Genomic DNA, 8,270 nt, shown 5'->3' on the forward strand with positions numbered 1-8,270 from the left:
CTAAGACCTGACATGAAAACACAGATACACACACGCATCCTAAAAAGAGCAGTCCAAGATACATACCTAATAAACGCCAGTAAGTTTGGAATTTGGGCAAGTACATTCTACCAAACACAAATATACGTACAACCAATAACGCATAAATCGTTCTAGAGCTTAGCAAAGTCTAAGAGCCCTCTTAATTCATTACACGATTTTAGCATGACACTGATGGCAAACCCCGGCAAAGCCAGCGTGAGGAGATGATAGGCAAATGTCACGTAGGAACAAAGGTGCAAAAAATTCTAAATAGAATATCTACAAATTGACTCTTGCAACTAATAAGAAAACTCAGCAAGATACACAGATTCAAGATACACATATATCACTGGAGGTAACATTGTATTCACTGGTAATAACCAATTGAAAGTTTCAATGAAGGACTCATATTTTCAATAAAAACAAAAAATAAAGTGCTTAGGAATGTCCTAAGAATAAGAAATAAGAAATAGGCAAGACCTAAATGGAAAGTTCTATAACATTTCCAGAAAGACATGTACTAAGAACTGAGTAAACAGAGATCATCCAAGTTCCTGTACGAGAAGAGGAAGGTTCATCAACGCCCCCTTTAACTTCCGTACTTCTTCTTAAACTGGCTGCCTACGGATGAGGAAGACACCGCCTCACCCAGAGGGATGGGCTCAGCCCACAAAATTTCAGGACTAGGGGGCCTGCTTGCTGGGGGCTCTGCATAAGACCGTCAGGACAGGTTCTTCTGGCAGGTTCTCCTTAAGTATATTATCAAGTTGCTTTGTTCTCCCCTGGAAAGCAAAGCAGCGCCCTCACCCCCCCTCCCCCAGCCCCCAGGGTCCCCTGCTCTTTTCCTGTTCTCAGTGGCAGGTCTTCTATGACCCATTTCCCATTCTCCAACAGTTGCATGTCCATTTTGGGGAAAGGAGGTATTTCAGAAGCTGCTTTCAGGGACAGAATGATTTTCCACTCTGGTCCCTTGTCTCCCCTTTATCCTTCAGCTAATCTGCAGATCAGTGAAGAGGAGGGGTGGGAGGAGGGCTGAGGAACTCAGTTACTCTGTGGAACTCTGTTTGAGGTGGTCAAGGCCGCTTCTGGGCCTCTTCATCACCTCCCCACCACCACACAGGTGCTGAGCACACTCACTGAAAGGGAACACCTGGCTGCAAAGGCAACAAACACCAGCTATCCTCTTGCCCTTGTGTCCCATTTGCTAGCCTTCAGGTCCCAAACCCCGTTCTGGCACTGGCCTGCCCATCAGTAAGAGGGACATCACCTGGAGCTGGAAGAAGAGAGGCCATAGTCGGTCTGCATTTAGGTAAGAATTCCTCAGAAGCCTCTCAATGGGCTGGGGGTTATACTTTACGGAGACTGTAATCCACTGGGGAAAAATTTTGTAATACTCGCTAGTAGTCACTAGGCATCTGCCCTTTTCCCTTTGCTCCCCCACTAACCCTCATTCCTCCAGGTTTTCATTTACTTCTGTTTCTTACCTGCTTCCCACTTTCTTTCTGAGCTGCTTCTGCCAGTCTTACACCCACACTGCCCTTCCTGGTTTTTGTTTGTGTTCATTTTTATTTGTACTTATCCTTCCCCCCCCCTCCCTTTTTCCTGCATTGTGGTCTAACCCAATTCACAGATTCTTGAATTGGAGCCAAAAAAGATGTTGTCTTTGGCTCATCCATTCTACTTTCCTCCCCACTAAGCCTTCTCTCCAGCCTCCCGCCCCGCTTCAGGCTCAGCATTTTCTGAGGCCAAAGAGTCAGCACCGGGAGAGGGCTGGACAGGAGGCACTGGGGTTGCAAACTCAAGCCCCACCCCCACCCCACCCCCGGCAGGTGATACTGGTTTGTGAATGCGCCAGATGGCACACTGGCAGGCGCATGCCCAACGAGAGGGAGCAGCTGCTACTCAGCTCCCCTGATTGGTGCCAGGTGGGAGCGCGGGCCTGGAGCTGCCAGAGCTCTCAGTTTTTAAGAAGCCAGAAATGTCTTTGTTATCAGAAACATCTCCATGCCCAAACACTATACAGTTCTTTAGCTAGGCCTGGAAAACTGTGGGAGGGAACTACTGGCTGTAGCTCAAACTTATAGCTTGTTGAAGATTGTTATCTCCCACCTGGGGAATGGTGCTCAAACAAAGCAGAGAGCAGATGGGAGTCCCACAGGAGGCCTGGATGCCCCCCTCCTTTCTCTCTCAGGACTGACTCGCAAACCTGCTGGTATCTCTCATGCAGTTATAGTGTGTCAGGCCCTGCATCAAGCCCTTTACATGTGTTATCCCAAGGAATCCTTGCAAGATCCATGAAAGTGGGATTGCAAGATACAGCAAATAAAAACACAAGACGCCATTAAATTTGGATTTTTGTGTGGGATATACTTATACTGAAAATTTACTTCTCTGAAACTGCTATTTAACTGGGCATCCTGTGTTTCATCTGGTGACTCTGCATGGGAGTAAAGTGCTGTCTTTATCTCATTTTGCAAAAGAGGCTCATCACTTGTGAGTTGGCAGAAGTAACATAACAGTGAATGGTGCAGTCAGGATTCAAACCCAGACCAGTTCATTTCCTAAGCCCACACTAAACCTCCACATTAGTGTTTCTTTCTCAGATCTTGGTTCACTGATATCATGGGTCCAGGGATTAGAGAGTAATCCCCAAACTATTTTTTTTAAGTTAATGACAGTCTTAAACACTTGCTAACTTACTAGTTATACAGATAAAAGTTGGATCCTCATTTGAATAGGCCAATTATAATGAAACATTTATAAGACATTCTGGAAAATTTGAACACAGACTAGATACTTAATTACATTGAAGAATTAAATGTAATGATGGAATTGTGATTTAGTTTTTGGTGAGAAATAGTCCTTATCTTTTAGAAATGCATATTGAAGTATTTATAAATGATATGATGTCTGGGGTTGGCTTCAAAATAATACACATTGGGGATAAATGAAGGATAGAAACAAGACTGGCCAGGGGCATCTGGGTGGCACAGTCGGTTGAGTGTCCGACTCTTGGTTTCAGCTCAGGTCCTGATCTCAGGATTGTAAGATCGAGCCCTGCGTCAGGCGCTGTGTTCAGTGGCGCTCAGCGCTGAGTCTACCTAAGATTCTTTTTCCCTCTGCCTCTCCCCTCTGTGCATTTGTGCTCTCTCTCAAATAAATAAGTAAATAAATCTTAAAAAAAAAAGAAGACTGGCCATGAATTGATGGCTGTTGAAGCTGAGTGGTGGATACATCTGGGTTCCTTATACCACCTCTTTCTCTGTACTTTTGTGTCTATTTGAAAATTTACATAATATGAACAAAAATTAGACCTGTTTTCCAGCAATAGTTACAACTAAAAGATATTTTCATGAGATAGACTAGTTTCTCAAGTCAGCATTTATTAAACCAAAGTCCAAGTACTCTTTGGGATTCCTGAGAATCCCTGCTGTATTTTCTTTGAAATAAGTGTATATAATTTTCAAATTTGAGAAATCTCAAATGCCACTTTATTTTGAATATATACAAATGCAACAGAAACACTTCCAGGATTTTAAGGCTATTGAAACTCTATTTCTTTGACGTTAAAATGGATAAGGGCTTTTTTTTTTTAGAATTTTCACTGTGTGGGTGGGTGGCAAAACTTCAGACTATGCAACCAGATAACTGCACACACCTCTAACATATGACGAAGGAAATTCCAAGACTGCTCTTAGTTTTATACAATACGTTTGTCCTGGAAGTATCTACTGAGTTAGAATGGCAAGACTGGGAAATGGCCTCATGGCTCAAAAATGTTGGGCCAAGTGATGGTGACTGCAATGGGCCCTGACTTGCGTCTAGCCTCAGACAAGGGTAATGCTGCAGAGAGCTCGCTGGTAGGAATGTGTCCTGCCCCTTGGACAGCAGCATTACCACTGGCCGCCTTCCAAGCACATGCCTGGTCATCATCTCTATGTGTGTTCTGGCCTTCAAAGGCAGAAACAAGTTTGTTCCTCCAAGAGCTTCCCATAACTGGGCATAATTAATAGTCATGGGGAGAGGAAGAAGGAAGACAGGCAGAACAATCGCACAGTATGAGAAAGCTGGGCAGAGTGGTAGCATTGAATAGGCTTAAGTTGTGGCAGGCTGTCAGAAATTGCCCTCAGGTGGAACTTGGGAGAATTTGGGCAATAGATACAGATGCTTCCCAGCCGTGTGCCTTGGGATAGTGATCCCTCCACTGTCAGGGCACCAGGCTCTGCCTGGGTGACTAGACACCCACAGATGGTCATCTTCATTGAAAGCTGTCTTATCTGGGTTCCAAGTTACCTCCAGCTGACATCAGTGTGCCACACAGATGTTGCCATTTTTCACAAGTAACATGATCTGAAAAGCATAATATAGAATTTATATTTACATTTGCACAGAAACAGCCAAGCAGACCCAGGACGCCCTTGCCATCCACTACCCATTAGTTTAAACTCCATGTGGAAGGAACTTCAACTCCAAGGCTGCAAAACTACATGGTTTCCACTAGTGAAGGACTAGTTACCATGCTGAGTTTATACCACCTAAGTACATAGCCATGTTGAGATAACCAGTCTGAAAGACCCATGATTATCTTTTCTCATGGAGCCGTGCCCAGCAGAATTACTGTCAGTGTGATAGGGTTCACTGCTCAAGCTATATCCCATAACTCAGCTAGGATCCTGTCAGACACACTGAGGAAATAATTTTGTATCTGTTTAAGTACTTTAAAACATTGAGTGGCAGAGGGCATGTAGTTCCTTTAAACTTTTTTTTTTAATCTCAGTTTTTGGATTAGAGAGCTTAGTTTCTTTTTTTCTCTCCCCTTTTAAGCATATGAACAATTTTTAGAAGCCTAATCAGGTTGTTAGGTAGAAAAGCAATTTCAATGCACAAAAAGATAATTACTCTGCAAAAATAGTGAGGCGAAACACCTGAGAGGAAAAAATGATCTCAGCTGACCAGGCAAAGGGAGTTGGGCATGTGCCAGATAACGTGTGTGATCCTAAGTCTGTACTATGCCTCTTCTTAAGTGCTTTGTTAGTTTGTCCATGAGGGGACTGTCAATGCAGACCATAAGATAGCCTTGGGTGGCAAGGCTAGGCGCTTGGAGGAGGGAGCTGGCTGGGAGCTGCCTGGCAAGGATTCGAGATCATGAGATTAGCAAATTTCCGGAAGGGATCTGCAGTAACAGTCTGGTCAGCTTGAAAGCCTGGCTCCTGCCAGTTTCTCTGCTGTGGTTGCATCTGCAAATGGGCCAAAGGCCGTAGGCTTTCATTCTGCAACAACTCAGGGAGGCAGACCAGGAGCGAAGTCCAAATGGGCGTGCCAGGGAGCACCCAACCATGCAGGGGGAGAGATGCATGGAATAAATGAGCTTCTAGGGATTTGAATCAAATGGGAAGGAACAGGCACGAGCTGGGACCCTATGACATAGGAGTTCATTCCATTGGCACAACAGGGCCACCGTCACCATCTGAGCGTGGAGGTTCGCTGGTGCTTGCTAGGTATGGAGAATCGAGAGGTAGCAGGTGTGTGGTGACACTCAAGAGAGGCAGGGCTTGCTGTGAAGACCTCTGAGCCACTGGGACAGAGCAGAGAGACGGACTCTAGCAGAGCTTGGGTCTGCAGGTAATCGAGATGGTGTGGTATTTTAGCTGGGAGTTTAGAAGGACAAAGTGGTCTTCTGTGCAAGATTCAAAGAGAGGCTTTCCTGTTAGAAAAGGACCGGCTAGGGCGCCTGGGTGGCTCAGTCAGTTAAGCATCTGGCTTTGGCTTGGGTCATAATCCCAGGGTCCTGGGATCGAGTCCTACATCAGGCTCTCTGCTCATCAGGGAGCCTGCTTCTCCCTCTGCTTGCTGCTCCCAGTACTTGTGCTCTCTCTCTCTCTCTCTCTCTCTCTCAAATACATACATACATACATACCTAAATCAATATCTAAAAGAAAGAAAGAAAAGGACCAGCTATGGTCCGCAGCAGTGCTTCTTAACCTTAAAGTGTGCAGGAGTCACTCTGGGATCTTGAGAAAATGTGCATCCCGATTCCATAGCTCTGGGGCAGGCCTGAGAGTTTGCATTCCTACAAGTTCCCTGGTGATGTTGTTGTCCCTGAAAGCAAAGTTCTGTGACCAAAATGCCAAAATCTAGAATCCTCCCAAAGAAGATTTTTGAGCTGAAGAGAAGTCAAAGACAATTAGTAAGCCAGTTTTACCGTGAGCCCGAGTGTGGCCACGATTGGATTAAATAATGATTTTTAGCAGGTTCAGAATGTTGCTAAGGGTAAGAAATTGTGCCTAGGTGCTTGTATTTCTTTAGCATTTGCTCTAATGGCAGTCAGTTTGTAAATATAAAATTTTATGTCCATGCTTAGTTCATTTAGAAAAGGATTCATTTCTTAAACTGGCACATGGTAGGTATTGAGTAAATATTTGTATTTACTGAGTAAATAAAGCAAACAAACAAGTGAAAATGCCTTGTGCATTCAGACTTAGCCAAGCTAATGGAAAAGACTTTGTTTTAGTTTGAAATGCCATAGCTTCTAGCTTCTCAGGGTCTCCCTCAGCCTCTACCTTCCATCGCAGTCTTATTTAAGGGAGAAGCAATAAGAGGCCATCTAGCTCCTCCATGGGGCAATGTCAGACTCCAACCTCCTGCCAGGATCAGGGGCCTGTGCCTCTGAGCTTTGAGTGCTGCCAGCCCTCCTCTGCGTCCTGCACATCCCTGAATGTAGCAGCCAGGCTGAGCTTCTCCCTGAAAGGGAGGATGCTCCCTTACTCCTTTAGGCCTCTCTCCCTTTCCCTCCCACCGACTTCATTTTTCCCCTTAGCCCTTACCGCTCTCTGACATTCTGCCTATTTACCTGTCTGTTGTCCATCTTGCCCCCCCCCCAGGGCCTGAGCTCCATGAGACAGGGACTCTGTATCGTCTGTTGTATCCCCAGCTCCAAGAAGAGTTACCCGGCATCCGACAGGTGCTGGAAAGATCTTCGTCAAATGAATGTGAGAGAGAATGAAGTGGACTAATCACAAGTGTCTCACCTTCTGTTGTATCTGACCTTCTCTTCCCTTAAAATGAGTTTCGAGGTGATGTTTCAGTCCTTATTAAATAAATTCATTCCATGCAAGGCATTCCCCACCAGTGTCTCAGTCTTGCCCAGACTTATCTAGATGCCAATGGGGAGCAAAGCTCCCACTGGAACCTCCTGCTGGACCAGATCTCTCTCCTTCATCCCCACCCTCCTCTCATCTCCCCTAGTGATGAGGAGCCGGTTCAATTTCTCCTTTATATCCCTGGCCCAGATAGATAGATAGACAGATAGACAGACAGACACTTTGATTTGTAGTATCTGCTATTGTTTCTAATTAAAAAAAAAAGTTAAAAAGAGGGAGTATATGGTCTAGGGAAAGCATTTTAAAATATATTCTTCTGAGTAAATAGAAATATGCCAGAGTGAAGAAGACAAAAGCAATGCAGTATTCACCCAGAGAAACCACTATTTTATTTTCAAGACAAATTATTATTTTATGACTAGGGTTTAGAACCTTCTCATTATTTTATTTCCTCGGCTTTGTTTGCTGAGATTTTGTTTGTATAGCTTAATCTCCTGTTGCTCTCTGTAGATGTTGACTGCAGTGCCCCCATACCAGACAAGACCACCCGTGTCTTCTTACAGTTTCCGTTGTGTGCACACCAAACGTGGATATGTTCCCACATGGCTCTCTAAAAATCTGGATCTGTAAGACCTGAAAGTTGATGATTGGTATATAATTTTATGTAGTTTTTGAAAATTATAATTCCTGAAATATGTAACTGTTCCTCTCACTCTACTCCTTCTGCCCCTCCCTTCTGTCCCAATAAATATTTGGGGTTGGGAATGTGCCCTCATAGAAGCCCTAGTTACATTTACTTATAAATATAAATGTAGTAGCTTGGGAATTTGGTCGGGGAAGAAAAATATCTTCAAATAACTTCCCCAGAAGAGCAAAAGTCATGATGAACTTTTTATCACCTGGATCTCCTGCCAAGCAGAGCTGCTCGTGGAGCTGACTTTAGTCTTGGTGTCTAAGTGCATGAGGAGATGTGGTGGGAGAAGGGAGAGGCCCCTGCAACAAAGAAGGAGGAGAAGGTCAAGTCCAGGGAGAGAGTAACTGCACACCCAGGGCCAGCGTGAGGAACTTCACATGTATTTGCTGACTTCTTGGAGGTGTTCTGGGGATAATGGCAGCAGCAGATCCCCCTGATATTGCTAGATCCTTCAC

At 44.7% G+C, this 8,270-nt stretch overlaps 1 long non-coding RNA gene across 1 annotated transcript; it reads left to right on the top strand.

Moving 5' to 3' along the window:
* Positions 1–708: 708 nt before the first annotated feature.
* Positions 709–7,132, top strand: LOC117797089. Its single transcript, XR_004621955.1, has 3 exons — positions 709–764; positions 1,230–1,330; positions 6,903–7,132. It is a non-coding gene; the product is annotated as an uncharacterized LOC117797089 (long non-coding RNA).
* Positions 7,133–8,270: the final 1,138 nt, after the last annotated feature.

The sequence above is a fragment of the Ailuropoda melanoleuca genome, chromosome 18 (genome assembly GCF_002007445.2).
Source record: "Ailuropoda melanoleuca isolate Jingjing chromosome 18, ASM200744v2, whole genome shotgun sequence".
Taxonomy (NCBI): domain Eukaryota; kingdom Metazoa; phylum Chordata; class Mammalia; order Carnivora; family Ursidae; genus Ailuropoda; species Ailuropoda melanoleuca.